The sequence below is a fragment of the Cebidichthys violaceus genome, unplaced genomic scaffold (assembly GCF_023349555.1).
Source record: "Cebidichthys violaceus isolate CVI_PGR_0920_01 unplaced genomic scaffold, fCebVio1.0.p SCAF_13, whole genome shotgun sequence".
NCBI lineage: Eukaryota > Metazoa > Chordata > Actinopteri > Perciformes > Stichaeidae > Cebidichthys > Cebidichthys violaceus.
Window position 1 is genome coordinate 11539821 of NW_027176296.1, and position 20020 is coordinate 11559840.

General features: G+C 38.7%; 1 protein-coding gene across 1 annotated transcript in view; it reads right to left on the minus strand.

The window, feature by feature from the left end:
• The window catches only part of nlgn1 (neuroligin 1), a 429789-nt gene that overhangs the window by 381682 nt on the left and 28087 nt on the right, over positions 1 to 20020 (minus strand). The window lies entirely within an intron of this gene.

Sequence of the window (20020 nt, forward strand, 5' to 3'; positions counted from 1 at the left end):
CCAGCCTAACAGTACTCCGGGGGATATTCAGGGCCTTGTTCTTCCCTCATTGGCGCTCATCACAGATTTATTTGAAATATAATTTAGTCCAATAGAAGACATGATGTAAGTAAAGGGGATGAGTACTTATATCATTTTGTGTTTTGTAACTAATTCAAGTAAATTTAAAAAAGATGTTTTCACTTTGACATTAATTATTTATTTTTTCATTGACAAGTGTCAAAAATGTCACAACAGTATATCAACTATGACTCATTCAGTCTACTGTGAATCAATAATAGATTTTACATTTCACTCACTGAAATAAACACTTCAGTAAAATTCCTCTTATTCCCTCCAGGCCTGTTTTTTGGGGGGGCTTGGAAGAAAATATTGAACATTTGAAAGAAAAGGTCATTACATAAGTGTGGAAAAGACGTCACAAACATCACAAACTTAACTTCAAAATATCTCAACAACACTAGTATTGAACACCTGTCTCGTAGATGAAACTCCTGTTTTTTTGACCCATCTGCCTCCCCGCCCGCTTGCCCTCCAAGAGTAGTCTATCAATTTTTATAATCATTTTTATAATGAGCATAGCATATTCATGCATTATGCATTTATTTTGCAGTCAGTACAGACTACATGACGGTATTATGGTAATGTTTTTGCACGTTAAATGACTTACAAATGTTTTATTCTGTGACATTCACATGCCGTTTGGTGAAACCGGGCTGGGATTGCTTTGGTCCAGAGGAAACAGTCTAAATTTGAGGATTTTTCGGCAAAGTCAAACAACTCTGCAAATCATCTCATTGTTATGGTTTTATGATCAGCAATTTTACCGTTTTGGTTCGGTCTCTCTGCTCCCATCAACTTTGTTTCCAGAAGCAGCAGGCAGCAGTTTTCAGTGGGAAAAAACACAGTAAACAGACTAAGTTCAATTCCATTCAATTCAGTATTGCCATGTCAACACAGGTGATTAGAACTTAGTTCATAAACACAATGAAGCATTTAGAGCATTTAATGAAAAGCCAAAATATTTCTCTCAAGATTTGATGCTGACCTGAACTGAGCTAAAAGAATAGTGAATATTGGACGCTGGCAGCTGCAACCATGTGTACATTTGTTATGATTTTACATTCGTTCTTGAAAATAAAATTGTGACAACAACAGATCCTGTCCTTGGATTCTTTCTTTATTTAATGATGTGCTTGAGATGCCAGTCAAACCAGTTAACCATTAAATACATTTGAGGGCTAGTGATTGGTTTACTTTTGGACACTACAACGCTCTGGAGTTATTGGAGTTGTTTGGATCACATAAGTTGGAAACAATCTTACGCACAATGGCGCCTTTTTGCACGGGCTGGCAGTGTATGTGTTTTTGAAAGGCTAAAAAGCAACTAAGATGGATTGAAGCAGACTGTTTTGTTAGATAAGAACATGTTGTGAAATTTGGAAATGATTACGTCCATCGAAAATCTGACTTTTGGACTTTACAACTCTCTAAAGTTATTGGAAACATTTGGATCACATGAGACAGAAACAATCCTTTTTTGGGGGGGCTATCACTGGAGATAGTGAGTTGTGCTTATTCAAGTTGTATGTTCATGTCATCGTCATGTTCTTATATGAATGATTTACAACTGCGACAAAGTGGTGTGATTTACATACTGTCCCAGTCAATGAATGTCTCTAAATTGAATTGAGCAGGTCTAAACAGACTGAGAGGGAGAGAAAACTCACTTTCAGTCTCTTTCGTATCTGACATACATTTACATCTAAGTCTCTGTTGCACAGATGTGTATCTAAAACACATTCTGTGTGCAGTGTGTGAGTGAAAGTGTGTCAATTACTGTCAGCAGGTGCTAACAGATGAGCAACGGGCACTGTGCCACTGAGCCATTTAGCTGCTACCTTGAGATGCCACCGTATACATTCATCAGCTGCTTCATGAGTGACACACACACACACACACACACACACACACACACACACACACACTTACCTACACACACACAGAGGCTGCACAGAGCATCCCTCTACGGCAGAGATACACACACTACACACTGCTCATTCTATTTACACCCCCTCCCATAAACACACACCTACACACACATTGTATTCCGTGTGTTTGTGTCAGAGGCAGCTCCAGAAGTGTTGAAGGAACTGTGTACTTCTGTCCTGGCCCCACAATGGTGGAATGAACTTCCCACTGACCTCAGGACAGCAGAGTCGCTGCCCATCTTTTGGCGCAGGCTGAAAACCCACCTCTTCAGGAAGTGCTACCCTGAGCCTTCCACTTAGCACTTATTGTTTTCATACTAGCTTGTTGCACTTATTGTATTCGTATTACTTATAGCACTAACTGTTTTTCTTTGTTTCTGCACTGTACTTTGGCTCTGAGTTATGCTCTGCTTCATGCTCTTAGATGCTTGTTTGGAAAAGGAAATGTACTTATGACTTCTGGTGACTAGTAGTTCTTTTGATTACCAATGTTGAATGCACTTATTGTAAGTCGCTTTGGATAAAAGCGTCTGCTAAATGACTGTAATGTAATGTAATGTGTATAGCATTCAGGGGGATGTATTAGCAGAAATATAATATTCATAACTATGTTTTCATGTCTTCACTGAGTTCGTCATGTTACACTGACATGTAGCCTAGAATGGACAAACCAAACACTAGCTCTGTAGAGAGTTAATGACATTACTTGTGGCCCTGTTCCATTTAGGTGTGTCAGGGCCCTGGCATTGTGCATGCTGGCTCACTGGAATGACTTTGACACTTAAAATTAAATGGGACCATACTAAATGTATCACTTTACATGTGTGTTTTCTCTGCTATGACGTGTTCTCTGCTGTGAAAATGGCCTATTCTCTTGTTCCAGTTCCTACTATTGTGTTTAGATTTGTGAGCGAATATGAATTAAAGGAGAGACCCATCTATAACTTTTCCACTGGCTCCTATTTCCCAATGTGACGACTCGTGTGGACTCTAGTTAACTTCAGTTTCATTTTGTATTTACTTGCCTTCATGCTTCCCAGTTGATTTACTTCTTGCCATTGTTTAGTTTCCCGCCAGTTTTATTCATCACCTGTGTTCTATTTTCCCATCAGACCTCCCAGTATTTATACTCCGAGCTGTTCTGTACCCATTTGCCAAATTGTCTTATTTTTTTCCCCACAAGACTAGCTCTCCAGCCATTGTTTGTCCCTGAGTGTTTTTCCTCTGCCTGTTTTCTGATTTTGATTCTAGCCTGTTCATCTGTTTTTTTCCTATGCTTAGTGAGCCCTTTTGTTTTTTGAAATTTGCCTTTTGTTTGTCTGCGTAGATTGTCCACTGACTGCTTGTTTTGTTTCATGTCTCAAAATTCTTGTTAATGTTTTTTTGTGAGTCTTTTGAGTTCTGACTTCTGCCTAATTTACACAGCATTTTAGCTGTTTCTGTAAATGTTGTGTCTGAGGAACCGTGGCATAAAGGACACTTACAGTATGTCTGAATGGCGGAAAGCACTTTAAAACCACACCAGACAGATGAAGACAATGTGTTCTGTCTGAAAATGTCTTTACAAAGAAGGCCTTTATTCTTAAATGTCCCTGTTTTATATCTGTTTGTAAATAAATATTAATAAACTCAACACTAATTTACAGTAAAAACACAGCCATGTCATTCTCACCACTCTGCTTCTCTCCGTTTCTCAGAAATACTGTTTTCATGGAAATCCTTCCAGTTGCTTCTATTTAACCATTTTCAATCAAAATGAATCAAGTTACTTTCATCTTAAATCTTAAAGGGTGTAAACCCCTTCTTTAAGGTATTCTTAAGTAGGCTTTTAATTTGAAACATCTGTAACACCTTTAACCACAACTTTCATTTGCTGTTTGCTAACACGACTACTATATTTGAATATTTTACTTGTTTACTGACTTTTATTTGACAATTGTTCTGTACTGACATGATAAATAAAATAATTGCTAAATAGAATACTAGTGAGTTACAGAGGTTACTGGCATCACAACTGAGGCTGTAACTGGGGTCATTCAAAAACAGATATAACTCTTTAAACTATGCATCCAAAAATATGTACACACCCCTGTCATGCATCATTTTGCAGACTATTTATTCTGAGAAACATTATCTCAAGAGAGTGAAGCCATTCCAATACAATATAAATATTTCAAACTGTGAGGTGATAGAGAGGGAATCACAATAGCGGACAGGGAGGCAGATTCACTGGATACTCTGTGGGAGGGATGGCCCTAGCTGGAGGTGGTTCTATGGTACGGCATCCCCATAGGACGTCATATCCAGCAGCAAGTCGCACTAGCTTCTTCCCAGTTATGCTTACTCGCTGACTTTCTCACTAGATTTGGCAACTTTTCTGACCCTCTTGACAACTTTGGTTCTAAAAAGAGATGAGCAATACCCTAAGCCAATAATTTAGCAGTCTTATTCAGATAATCAGGAGAAAATCGAGGAGTATATTTAAATATATTTTACTGTAAATCATTCCCGATGCTGCTCAGAGTGATAGCAGTCCACGGCTCTTCTGCCAAAAACACAGGGTCTCTGCCCTTCCTCTTGAGCTGTGTGCAGTCGGTCAGTAGGTGATAGGTTATAGATGGAGCTGAAGAAAAAAAGAGAGGATGGTCTTTTCTCAAATTTTGAGATATCTTTACACACAGGTGACGTATACTTTATGGTGAAAAGTTAAAAAAAGAGCATGAAGCATAATATGTCACCTCTAAGAATCCTCTAGACCCTATTGCATAATTAGGGAAAACATTTGATACTCAAAAAAAACTTTGTACACAAAACTTTGTCTGCTTTGGGATATTTGGAGCACTACATTGTATCAAAACCACGTGTACAAACCTTCAAAGCAGCACTATATTCAATGCGCAGTTACAAAGAATTTTACAAATGCCTGAAAAACTAAAGCAGCAGACAGCAAAGGCAATGGGGAGGGAGATAAAAAAGATGAAAGTAAGACAAGATATAATAGCAGGCCATCACATAAAAGCAGGAGGATAAAAAATAAGCTTAACCAGGCCATTCAGAAGATGATACAGAATCAGCAGGCTAAGCTTCTCAGCCGGGTCGATTCAAAGGATAAAGACTCTGTTTGGTTCATCTGCACAATACAGTAATGATTACATAATCTGCTGCTCATGGAACTAAGTAATCAAGTTACTGATTGCACTGACCTCTCCAAGTCGTAGCTACATTTTGAGCAATGAGCACTGATGACAGTCAATGATTTATAATGATGTTCCAGTTTAAAGTTTTTAATGAAGACCTTCACGCCTGCACTGTTGTAGGATGAATGAAATGTTTCATGTGCTGCTCTGAATACTTTCATGCATGTGTAATCAAAATTTAGCCGTATAAACTGCTGGGATGATCACATACCCTTATAACAAGGTATGTGAGTTTTGAGCTCAAATGACCACTGTCTAAACCCCAATCATAGCTTGGCAACCATAGCTAGTCAGAAATACATCTCCAATTTACATTTTTGACTCCGCTGCTCATAATTATAATCCAACTAATAGATGAGCATGTCATAAAAGGGATACTCGATCACAAACCAACAGTCAATTATCACCCAACTCTCTGCTTCCCCTCAGGTTTACAGATCTCAGGAGCTGGGTGACACCAAAACAAAGCTAAAAGGAGAGTAAATATTGGCATCCATCAGTTCAGAAACACAACTCATGAATGCTGATGTTTGCTTACAGGTTTACCAAGCATTGTGTTCACATTGTGTTCCCCCAAGAGGCAAAAAAATACATAAAAATTGCAGGTTTTTTCATGTAAGTGGCCTAGGAAAGTTCAATCAATGTTTGTGAACATGAGCTACTCTTTCTCTAGCTCAATATATATATATATCTATGAGGTGTAAAATGGTAATCTGGATGTCACCAAAGGTCCTTTGAGAATCAATACATTCTCACTACATTGATATTGCTGCATTTATAATAACTACACAGTTATCACCTGCAGTGAGAAGACTGGCAGCCTCAATCTGTTGCTTCACTGCACTGTATAGTGTACAACACTGAGTTGGATTTGGTGGGCGGTACTCTGACATTATTTATAATAGTTTGTAGTATTAAAAGTCTGTTATTCTACTTAATTTAGCCTCAAATTATCAACTGAATCTGAATACATATTGGCTGTTATCAAAGGCTCTTATTGGCTCTCATCTGGCTGACATGGAAGGACAACAGGTCAAATTTGGTTCCAGAGTGAGACACCGTGGGTCATGATGAACATAGACTTAATTCTAAGAAACACACAGTTCTGCAAGTGGCATCTTAAAATTTGAAGAATGTGCTCATAAGACACAAAATAATGGCTTATTTTAGCAGTAAAAAAAAAAGTGTTTTAATTTTTATTTTTTTATTCTTGTACTCAAGAACCCAGCTCTTGAGTATAATGTAGAAAAAAATGATGTTGATTATGAATCCAATGCCTCTGTCATGTCTCAAGGTGTCATTATGTTTATACAGTAGCATTTGATTTAACCTGTGTATTAAGGAGAAACAAATGGTGCTGGTACTGGTAGTGTGACTGTTGGTATCAGCAATCATTATTAGCATACATTATGAATTTCTACAGTAAATACAATAAACTAGGAGGTATTGGGGTTGGGGGTCCTGAGGATAATTACGTTTCTGACTTATAACTATGCAATTTCATATCATGTGATATGTGATAAAAAATGTGATGTACAGTTCACTAATTATTTCACAAAAAGGATGTAACATTATAGCAATAAATTACAGCAGTCTCACCCCCTCCTCTGTGCTCTGTGTCTGCTCGTCCAGATGCTCCTTCACATTGATTTTAAGTTCCTATGAGGCGCAGCTCAAACACGTTGGTGCTGCGAACCTGATATGGAAAAATAGAGAGTGCGGAACAAAAAGTCACCGTGCACCAAAAAGTCAAATGTACCGGAGAGTACCGGCCCACTCCGAGCACTGAATATAGCATGACAGCCTACACTGCTCCACATGTTCACAGATGTAATGTTCATCACCTCTTTCATCATTCTTGCACTATGGTAACTATCTGGACGGCACAAACCACCTCTGATTGACTTTTATTTTAAATCAGAAACTTGCCAAGCTCAGTACTAATTGTTTCAAACAGTAACTGATGACAAAAAGGCAATTGCTCAAAACCAAGGTCATGCTATTACATCGATAATGATTATGATTTCACTACTTAAAGTTTCCCCACCAAAAAAATGAAGCAAGGAAACTCAGTGAATTGTGCTGCTTCAAGGCAATAACCTTGTTGGTGTCATTCTACTTTCCAATCTTTAGTGCTTGTCAGACTGGATTAGTTTCACTGGGGGAGTTTCATTTTTTCTTTTTTTTTTTACAACTCTACTCCATAATCCTAATCCCATTCCGGCCAGGCAGTCTTGTTTTCACCTTTCAACCATGAGAAAAGTCCAGCCCCAAAAACCAACCATGTTTTCATCCATATAAGTGGCCGTCAGATGATTATTATGTATCAGTCTGTTGATTTATGCATGTTGGAAACCATGCTTTGACTAATTGCACACACCCGGATGTATGCTTTAATTACACACCAGAATACAGGTGAAGCATGCATCCTGCATGCTACGAGTGACAGTGAGACTCACACCTGCCTGTGGATATGAAACCCTGGCAGATGGGGTGAAGTTAATGAAGACCCATGCTAATGCATTGTTATGATGACAATTATTATTTGTCCCTGGAAAATGAACCCGTTCATGAACCCCTCTACTCAGGGCTTCAAGAATATTGTAAACTGTCATATTATAGATATGGGGTGTCCAAACATTTTTATATACAGACTAATGCTAATACCACTTGTGCGGGTCAAACACTAATGGGTAATTTTCAACCAGTTCCTCAAGAAAACCAATCTACCATAGAAAACTAATTTTCTATAAAACTACGCCAACACTAAACAGTTTATTGGTTTGTTGTGGCGAACAGTATTTCTGTATCAGATGCTCTTAAACCATCAGAGCCGGCCACTGTTTGATATCGCTGATTGAAGTCTTTTTTGTTTCGTGCTGCTCATGACGATCATCTGAAGCAGTGCCATGTGAATCGCTTAGAACACCTTCCCTGTGTGTGTGTGTGTGTGTGTGTGTGTGTGTGTGTGTGTGCATTCTTATTAGGGCTGGACAGTATTGGCTCTCCAATTCACAGTATATGGTCCTAATACTAGTCTTTTGTAAAAGTGAAGATTGGTCAGATATCATTTACCTCTGCATCAGCACGTTCGCTCTGTCATTGTGATATTACCATGTAGACATTAGCATTTACCTGTAGACTCCATCCAACCATTTGTAACTGAGACCCAGTGCAGTGTAATTTCTGTTACTTGTCCTGCTTGATATCTCCAATGATACAAAATGTTATCTCAGTTTTTGGTCTTTACCAACTCCTCATTAGCTGCTAATTGCTCCACTATGTTCAACATCTAGTCTCTATCTGTGTTAGTCTGCTGTTTAGTGCTTTGCAGTTAGTGAACAGAGGCTTTTTAGAGCTTTTTTATTGAAAGCTGCTCATTGCTGAAATCAAATCAATCCTAGCAAAGTCGAAGGGAGCTGCAGATTTGGGTGAAACTTCTCTGTAGGTTAAAAAATATCACCCTTGAGTCACCCTTGACAAACCAGAACTGAGAAATGAGGCAAACTAAAATAAGATTCTTTATTAATTCCATGGTGAGGAAATATAGGAGTACAAACAACATAGGCGACAAAAATCTTACAATAAACTTTCATGAACTGAAAACACACTTTGAAAGGGTTAAAGTTCTACGTCTAAAACACTGACAACTGCCAGACCATCTTTGTGGTAGCAACCTGTCAATCACAGTAAGCCCGCCCTAAAGCACACCCTGCTTTATGGTCTATTTGACTCCAAATGGACCATAACTTACTAAATGAACATCATGCTGTATTGAAGAAGACCTGAAACTAGAGATTGAGACCATAAACTCATGTTTACAATGTTTACTGAGGGAATAAATCAAGAGAGAAGTAAAGTCATTTTCTCATAGACTTTTATACAATCTGACTTCTGTTTGCTACCAGTGAAGTCGCCCCATGATGGCCAGTAGAAAGGCATTGGCTTCACTTTTGAGAGACGGAGGTTGCTGCCTGATTGTAATGACTTTAATAAATATAGTGGGAGAGAAATTGTGGAGCATTCAAATAGATTTTCTTTCCCTATTTTTGCCTTTCATTTATCTGTCGTGTCCTACCTTGTTGGGAGAGTGGTCAAAGCTGATGTTTACTTCGTCTCCCAAGGAAGTTTCAGGGTCATCCATTAATATGCCTGAAAGTGATTTAGCCGTGGGTGAAAAATATTGAAGTGAGATGCAACAAAAAGCGGTGGAGATAAGTCAGAGCCAAGGACAAACAGATTGGCGCTCTTTACTGATGCCAGAGCAGGAGGCTATTAGATTATCTGTAAACGTGAATTCTCCCTCCGACATTTGACGAGGGCTGAAAAGGGATCCATATTTTGCTGGAGGGGGCTACGACGTGCACACAGAAACTATTAAAAGGTCTTTAAAAAGATGGAACTTCATTACTCTGGTGCCACTGCCGGATCCAATGAGACACACATGCAGTCTCCCTAACACTCACACACTGCAAAGGGAAGTATAATGATGCTGGGAGGGACCAAATTGAGCAACATTGTGCTCCCTAACATGTACTCCAATAGATTAGCTGCTTGTGTGTGTGTGGTTGTGTATTATGAACTACATGTGTGGGAACTGTTAGATGAAACAAGTTCAATTTAGTCTGAGGGCTACGCTGTTCTCTGTCTTAGCCTAAGCCTATATAAATATATAATGTGATAAATAAATAATATAAAATATTTAGCAGAAATAACTTTCTGATAAATACAGTATGCTGCAGTAGAAATATGTTTTATTAACACTAGTCATCTTATTAAGTGTACAAAGATTTAAATAATCCTGATCTGCAGTTCTAGATAAAAGTGTAGAAATGATTTCACACTGACACGATCACTTACAAGAGGTGTTCAGTATAATTGTTTTTAATATATTACGCGCTTCCATAATGCTGTCTGTGTCAGGATCTTATCGCAATAACTACATTACTCATCACCAATTTTGCTTCATAACACAGGCCCTTGGTCTGTTGGACAATAAAGTTCCAGATTAAAATATCCGGTCATATGTCATTCTGTTGCACTGGATTATTTATCCAAGGTGTGTCATGACCATCCTCACTCTTTCTAAACGAAGGAAAGGAATACATTATAGAATATCAGCAAATCACATGGAAAGACTGAAACCTTTTATGATTTGTATGTGGACCTGTGACATAGAGCAGCATTACTGTCCAAAAACATCGGTGAGCCACACTGTTGTACTGAATGACGTGTGCTCCGCTGTGTCAAGCTCCACGAAAAGACTATTCTTTGTCAAACAAGGCCTTTTTACTCTGCTTAACTGAAGTAATATTGACAAACACGTCACATTTTTTGTGTTTCTAAAAATGAATCTGCATTTTAACTAATGTAGGGCCATGCACTGTGTTACAGTTTAAAAGTATCAAATTAATTTAAATTACATTTAAGGCTGATTTTCTGACATTGGAGGAAGTATCCCATCCTGTTGAGCCGTGACCAAACAGAGCATGAGAATAATTAGAGGCTTTGATACCTCTGAAAAGGGTTGCCCCTTCCTTCAGAATAGTAACGACCAAGAAAGTTGTTTGGATGCTTCTTGCTTTTTCTCTTGGTCTCCTCCTCGTTTGCTCTCTCTGCCTCAGTGAGTTCCAGTCCCTCTACATCTACAGTAGACGCTTCAGGAAACCTCCACATCTTTGCTCTTTTTCATTTCCTTTCCTGATTTACTCTAATCTTCTTCCCTTTTTATTTAATTTCTCCATTGTCTAAAATCTCTTCAAGATGCAGTGGAATTCAAACCTTGTTTCTTCTTTCCATGAGAGAAAATGTATTTGTCTTCCTGCTTTCATTCTTTCTCCCTCCCCATTCCTGTCTCTTTGTCCCTTCTCCCTGACAGCATGGCTATGATCTCCATGACTTTTCCAAATCACAAAGACTCTGTCATGTCAGGGCAACCCAGTAGTAACGGCCTCGTCCCTTGGGTAAAACGTTGAGAGTGGACATGCCGGGCCAGGCCATCACATGCATACTAACTGTGTGTTAGCTGTGCGACGCTGCTGTCAGGGTTGCCAATGATTTGAGTCTCACTTCCCCACATACTGCTGTGGTACTTTGAAATGCTTTAAAGTGGTTGTTTTATGCAGCTCGGCTCTCTTTCTTCAGCGTTCAGGCGTAACAAAATTAAATCAGACCTGCAAAGAATTATGTAAGATGGCATCTCTTAATACCATTTTATAAAAGAAAAGTGAAAGATTAAAAGTAAAAATAAAAGATAATGAATGTCCGTACATTCTAACTCTGAATGGTTGGATGAGCTTGTGGACAGCCACCACAGCCACCAGATTTCAACCCAACTGAACACCTATGGGAGATTTTAGGAAAAACATCAGCGCTCTCCAAAATAATCAAAACATAAAGGAAAAGAAGAAATATATTATTTATATATTCAATATGATGGAAGATGGCTGTTTATGCTTTCAATCGGTCACCCATCTCTATATAGAGTAGAGATTTATATTGCAATTGATTTACAGTTAAAACGTGTTTCATCCACATGATCCAGATAATATCTTGTATTTTACCCATTTTATATTTGATAATAAATGCTTATGTGCATTTTGATATCAAATTTACAACCATCTATGTATACATAATGTAACGCAGTAGAATTTAGCAATATATCATGTGCATATTGGGGGATTCTGCCAATGAAATGTCCAATGCCAACTTGCAGCACCAATGTAGGAAGTACTGTGCTTTTAGTTCTGCACTTTCTACGTAACTAAGTACTACAACAAGAAAGGAATTCAAGATTAACTGTATAGGATTAATGGTAAGGCCAGGGTCTCAAACCAGCATCCTGTTGATCAAATTAAAGACCAGGTCTACACAGTAAACCATTTAGCTTACCACAATGTGAAAAACACAGCATGTACTGTATACAGTATAATTTTATTACACTGCCTAAAGTGTGACATTCTTTAGAGATGCATTTGCATACGGCTCTGTGCAGCAGGATTGCATTTCCTTTGATAAACAGCAGCCAACAATATAAGTTTGGATGGAGGAAGCACTCACAAGAGATTTAGTCATCTATTAAAGGTCGTCATAATGCATTGTTATCAAAGCATTTATGACAGATGTATGTTATGAAAGCAATTTTCCATTTAGCACTGCTCACTGAGCGTCATAAGTTAACAGAATGACAGCTACAATGACACAAGAGCTCTGGAAACTGCTCACTCTGCTCGTCTTTCTCTTCTTCTGACGTAACCTTCAACAGTGAGCTTCACTTGTTGCATCGGAAAATGAAAATAATGTATTCATACACACACACTCTTCACTCCTTTCATACCTTCTAAATACACAATGACTTTTCAAGGAGTATGGTAAGAGAAAATCAATAAAGGAGATCTGATGTGTTCGCAGATTCCTTGTTTTTCTCCCTGACATCAATTCAGAATGGCTCAGTCCTCATGTTGTACAAGTACAGTAGGTTGTAAAAACATTGGACTCCAGCAATGTTCTTACAACTCACTTTCCAAATGCAACACTTGTGTTGTGTTGCTCTTTAAATATATCTTGACTTGACCCTGGGATCATGCAATACTGACAACCTTAAATGTAACTTATATCAATTTGAAAAATCTGTGCATTTATATTAAGTTTCAGTATAAATGCTTGTATGTGTAGAAATTGTCACAGGGAGCATCATGCCCAGCTTTGTATATCAAGTAATGAAGTGACCACTTCATTACTTGATATACACTTCATAATCTCACATAATTTCCTTGTATTGATAGTTTGATAAAAAAAAAAGACATGGTTGAATGTATACATTACAAAGTAGTAAAGAAGGAAAATCAATTAAATCAATTTCAGTCTCAGGTGGTCTGCCTTGGTTTGCTGGGGGTCTATGTCTGCGCGTGTAGCTTGTTCCTTGTTCCTTGTCGGATTTCAAGTTTTTGGGTGTTTATTCCTTTGTGCTTTGTCTTCCTCAGTCTGCTCACTCAGTTTATGTTTCTTGTCAGTTTGCCTTTTGTTATAATTGTTTTGTTGTTAAAAGCTCGCTGAATGTAAAGTCATATCTGCCACGAGGCGTGTCCTGCATTTAGTTCCTCTCTTTGAACGGACATCCTTGACATATAAACATCTGACAAAGTCTTAAAATCCCTTCTTTGGTACAACATATTTTGCCAGGATGACTCATACATTCAGCAGAAGAGTGCAAACAGACGGTGGCTTTTGAAAGACGTGGGCATTGAACAAGTTGAAAATGTGTATTGAAAAGAGGCTATCGGTTGCTCATAGCTGATGTAGGAGCCAATATTGTTGGAGCTTGACCTATTCTAGGACTAAAAGTCAGGATATCTCAGCCTCGGCACCTTTTGATCAGAATAAACCAAATCTTCTAAAGTAGAGGGGAGCATTCAGGGCCAATATAAAATCAGTCAGCATCATTTATGTCCTTTGTCAACTGAAATGTTCTTTTTAGATGGACTTTGGTTTTGATTTCCGATGCTCCTCCAGGGCTTGAACCTGGGACATAAGTTTTAGTTACATCATTACAATACATGGTCTCTAGTCCACCATGATGCCCACAAATGTTCATTTATATTAATGCTATCCTTAAGGAATGTTGCAAACTGGATCCTGTGAAGTCTAAAAAACAAGGCATGTGATTTATGGTTCAGTATTTAGATTGAACTCCTGTCAACAACACACAGCAGCAAGGCAAGAACAAGCACTTGACTGATGTAAATGTGCATTCAAATTCTTTTGTAAATAAAGTAAACCATCCATCTCTCCCTATGTGTCTGCACTTCTTGTACACACCTAACTCCCCTCATCCCACTTGTATCATTGTTGGCTAAACAATGTAAATCCTTAGCTGCTATCACCCCCTAACACACTCCTCTCTGTCAAAAACACTGCATAGTCCAGAAGCCTACAGCAGCCCCACTGTATAACACCAAGCCATTCATCTCATTACTGCCACAAAGAATTGAGAAGGACAGACAGAATGAGTTACAACAGCAAAACATGTTCAATATCAGGTAGGAGAAAAAAGACACTTGGATGCATAGAGGGTAAAAGTGAGAGTTCCTCTTCTCTGTGTGATTCACAGCAAGTCACCTGTCAGGAGGGACTAAGATAGATGTAGTACTTCTGATGTAATAGACACCACACCAGCAAATGAGATTATGACGAGATTATCTTTTCACAGAGAGCAGTCACTTCCCTAATAAATGCTCTTAGCTTTAAGGTTTAGACAGTGTCCGCCCCTCTGTCCCTGTTCCCAGCCACTTCTCCCTTTACCCTGCCAGAACTTTAGTCTGCCATCTCTGCTCTCCTGTCACCTACCTCCTTGTCGCCTGCCCCACTCTCTTGTTGCCTGTTTCCTCATAACCTGCCCCCTGCCCTGGTCTCCTGTAGCTAGCCGTCGGCCCTACCCTTCTGTGGCCGGTTACCTGCTCTGCTCTGCTCTCCTGTCGCTGGCCCCCCTTTCTGCTCTCCATGTTGCCAGTATCCTACTTTGGAGTCTAGCGGCCCACCTGTCCAGCACCCAGCCCTGACCCACCACTGAATAGTCAGTTTTCTGCTGCTTTTCCTGACCCGCGGTACCGTCCTGACTTTTACTGCCCTGTCCTTGTCTAGCCCAGAGGACGTCCACCTGAGGTCTCCTGCCCTGCTGATCTCCATCATCCAGACCACCCTTCTCTTTGGTTCTTCCTCTAGTAAATTCTGGTTGCATGAGCTCCGACCCATAATACATTTTGGTCGTGGTTCAAAACTGCAGCAGCAAGTGAAAGATTCCGATTGGCTTATAATAGCAGCAACTCAGGTCTTGACATTTTGAATAGGAGTCCCAAGCTCAAATGCTAATGGAATACCTTCCTGTTAAAAAACAAGGGCTAGAAGGTCCTCAAGAGTTATTTGAAGTTGGTTCAGTTATGTTCTAAACCTGCTGAAATGTTCCTGCTGGCTGTCCTATAATAGCCATGGGCCTAGCCCAACTGTTGTTTTGTAGAGTGTTATTAGTCGATATATTTATGTTTCATTTTTGTATTGAGATTTTTTTTCACAACCTCACCAAAACCAGCATGAAGTGCATATTGGTTTTCTGTAAACTACAGATAAAACATATACCAGCTGTAGATTACTCCGGCCTTTGTGTCTTCTCCCTCCACCACTCGGCCAATCTTACAACTGGCTGAAATATAAAAGTCTTACTGAAAAACGTATAAACTATTAGCCAGGCGTGACATCTTACTTTATAAAACCTTAAGGCTGCCTTGAGAAAGTGGTACTTTCTCCCATTATAGATGGATCAAAATGATTCTGGACAAGAAAAATGGCATTTGCACAAACTAATGCATGGCGTTGTATCAAAACACTCCAACTAAACAATCTGAAAATATATATTATATAATATTGTTCCTTATACTTACTAGTTGTTGCAATGTAGTATCTCATACTTGATTTTCCATGGTTACATCAAGCATACATCATCCCATGCCAAAGCCAGGAGCTCCCCAGCAGGAGAGCCTTGAACACAGGGAAGATATAGACCATGGGGACTGATGTCCAATCACTGGTATATCTTGTCAAGCTGTTGCTATAGGATACAAAATGACATCAAAGGATACCCTCTGTTCACAGACAGGATCCCTGAATTATACAACAAAGAACACTCCTCCTGCCTTTGTCTTGATACTGTGACCCACTGATATGCATTCAACTATTATTTGATTTCTGTATGGTGAGTAAGTTGTCTTTTTTATTGGTTGGCTGGACGGTTTCTCTCAGAGAGAATTTAATTTAGTTTAAGACAAAATGACGATTAATCTCGAACTTAATAATTAATTTTCTGCATAAATGATGAATGGATTCATTTTTTAATACATTTTCAAAATGCATGAAGTATTTGTTTTTCATTTTGATATGAATATTCCCTTCCACATTAAAGTCAAGTTGTTGTCCAGCAGAGAGCAGCATCACATGCAAATCACGGAACAGCCTCACCCCTGAAATTCTGGGGTGTTGGACATTCCAACAACCTGTTCCAGAGGGAAAGAAACTGGATTTTTACATTGGACACAATTTAACCACATGGATTAAATAAGAAAAGGAATATATCTTGTGTTCTATCAACATTTTATCAAATGTCTTGAAAGAATTGTTCTACTAGTGCACTGCCAGTTCAAAACATGCATGTTCAGAAAGGGCTGAATGTTTGGCTGTGGCATTGCTGCTTGCAGTTTCTGTAAAAACGCTCATACAAACAACTCCAACAACACTGCTTTTTGGGGTCCTGAATAACACACCTGCCATTACATACAGTTGTTGCGTCACACACCCAAGTTGCAGCAACTCACTGTTATAAACACAAGTGAAATACGCATAATTTACCGTTGCAAGGTAGGCAACTTTGGCCAACAACTATAAGGGCCCCAGCTCTAGATTTATTATGATGTTTAGCAAAGTAATTCATTATTTCACTATTATAGCCAAAATACCTTACAAGAGGCCCTCAAAGCACTTAAATAAAAGATGCAACTGAACTGTACAGCCAACTACTTACTGTGTACTTCTACTTCGGAGTACATTTACTTGACAGAGAAATGTAATTGGTTACATTGCAGATTAAGATTTACTCACAAAATATATAATTTAAAATATGATACATTATTATTCACTAAACTATCCAACATCATATCAGTATTGAAAGTTCCACCTTGAACAGAGGTTAAGTAAATTTCAGTACCTTGTGCTGATATAACCTTTTCACTTAAAATACACATTAGAATGATATACTTTTACTGTGCAGTATTAACAATCTCACTATGAATAGTTAATAGTTTAACTTTAGAAACATTTTTTAAAGACTTATTCAACCACTGACAATACCAAGATTCCCAGTTAGAGAAAGGGTGAAAAGTAAAGCAAGACTGCTTTTGCCTGAAATCCCTAAATCCAGCCACACCCAGGTCGTGGTTACTCGTGGTCAGAAACATCGGTGAAATACATTTAATAGTTAATTTCAAAATAGGCGCATCAGGTTCTTACTTTGATATAACCACTGCAGTTATTCAAGGATTTAAGAGATTCAAGGTTAACTTATTGTCAATATGCAACACAGGGTTGCACAACTAAATGTAAAAAGTAAAAACATTACAAACCACAAAACAGAAACAGGTGTACATTCCTGTGCATTTTTTTAATTTGCAAAAGGAGGAATGCACACAGGAGCAACAAAACAATTTTTTTTTCTTGGCAATATGGCTGACATCTTCACATACTGACATGAGGGAAACATCGTCCAAGAACTTTGACGATGTTTCCCTTTTTTATGTTTGAGCATCAAGCATCATTGATGTAAACAGAGTCCAACCGGAGTCCTGCGCTCTGTCTTGCATATCACCGGTCAAGTGCAGCTTGATCTGGGATGCCGCTATGGATCCACGTCTCTGTAAAGATGTGAGCACAACAGTCACCAAACTCATGTTGCTGGTTTAGCCTGAGTTTGTCTGCAATCGGACGTTAGCCAGGAGCAGACTGGGTTATCAGCCGTGGGCAGTTATTGCCTCAACGTTAGCTCCCCACAAATTAATCCAATCCCCACTCTTCCTTCTCCGACCTTGAGTGTATTCCATCTTATACCAAGCTTAGCAACCTTAGTGCTCCAGTAAAGAACATGAAAAGACAACAAATTAGGAAAAATTCATGGGAGCTACCGGCCGCAGCATGTACAGGTGCCCCGTTGCCATAGCAAGTAGAGCAAGGATTTAACTAGGTGAGGGATTTTGCGGGCGGTAATGTTATTAGTGTTATACGTTAATATTAAGTTGTGCAGTGAGGAAATGTACTCACAGGGAAAAACACACCATTGTCTCGCAAGTAGTACTGACTGCAACATTGATGAAATACAATTAGCAGTTAGAGTTATTAATTTCCAAATAACTACTGTGGTTATAAATGGAGCATGGTTTTAATTAGCGGAGGTATTTTGCTGGCGGTAAAAGATGTAATGGCAAAAACTGACACAATTTGAGATGCACTGGCAGAGAGGCGCTTTTCCTGTAGACTATCCACTCATGCTGGCTGAACAAGAAGTTGTAACATTATCCAGCAATCATCGAGCATTAGCAGGCACAATCCAGCAGCTTGTGCTGCACAGAGCGCTTTGTGCTTGTTTATTAATATTAAGTGTGTCGCATGTCCAAATTGCACTAAATTTAACAAAAGCTCCAATCAGTCCCCAGCAATACACCCACTATCATGATGTTTTTATGAAATTCTGTGGCAATATGGCACTGGCTAGTCAAGCAATCCCCAGAACCTATCCATCCTATGGCCGACAGTTATTGACTGAGGTTCCACTGCCTCTTCTTACTCTGATGAAGACATGATTAATGTCAAAACGTTAGTTGCTGCACCTCATTAGAAGCGCTCCAGATTTAATTTCTCCAGAGAAAGACATCACTCTGAGGGTAATCATTTTCCTAGCAGTTTAAAGTGGACATTTCAGATAGAACCACACATTGTTGCTGTGTAAAGTTCAATGACATCATAGACTTCTAAGTCATGGATTATAAAAAGTGAATATTTCAGATTTATTTCAATAAATCAAGCAACTGCTGCCCCTTCGCCAATTCTTATAACCATGAATTAAAATAATCAATCAAAATGTCATCATCATATTCCACTCACACCCAGTCCGGCTGAACCTGAGTGGACATCTTTCATTTTTTTTTGTTAATGGAGCACCTCCAATTACTGTGATAAAGTATTTTCAAAGTGAGTCAGACCAAAAAATAAATTAAAAAAACCTGCCAACTCAGGATGCACCTTTAAGGTGAAGTTTAAACTAGTCAACTAGTCTAAAGGTAAGAAAACACTCAAAATTATAATTGCAATCTATATGTCCCCAGTGTTCACTCCGTGTCTGGGGTGTGGTGTAAGAAGAGTCTTGTTGTGGCATTGATTATATTAATGTGAAAGTTTGATTCATTGAGCTAGCTGGCATTAGCCCGCTTTATTGATTCATAACATGCTAGGTCATTTGCTTTAGTCTACATGCTAGCTAGCTAGTTAGCAAGTTTCAGAGTGCTGCTGGACAATCCAGTTGAACAGAAAAGAACCAGACTGACTGAGGACTGCTGGCTAATTGGACACCATATGATAATATGTAATTTAAATGTACAACATCATTTTAACCAACTAGTATTTCTGGTGCCAACTAGCAAGGTTTAGCAACGTTTAAATCGACTAGTCGACTAATCCCGCACATTCCTACTGCAAACGCTCAAGTTTTTTAATAGATTGCATAATGCAATAGGTATGTCTGTAATATGTGGGCTCATTTCACATGAATCAATTTGTCCCTAGATGAAATGTGAGAAATGTTTTACATATGTTAATTGTTCGGATGAAGAAAAATTGTAAATGAACAGGGTTGTTTTAAAAGGAAATTACTTTAATATAAGTTACATATTGATCTTGTAGAAGTGGAATATCAATATGGTTGTCTTCCTACCCCTTCGCCTCACAAACACACAGCATGTGGAGCTTAAATCTTAATCACGTCTTTCTAAGGAAACATTTGATAGGCTGTTTAATAGTGAAAGTCATCTGATCATCACGTCTACTAAATACATGACAGCCTATGAGACCTAACATATCGAACTGACAAGCCACACAGGTGTCAGAATTACGGATACGTCATGTTAAATATGGCTTGATTTATGAGGCAGTCTACAGTCTCTGCTGTAACATATGGGAAATACATCCTGTGTGCATGATGAGGCATCCATAAAGGAGCCACTGCAGCTGATTTATAGCACCTTA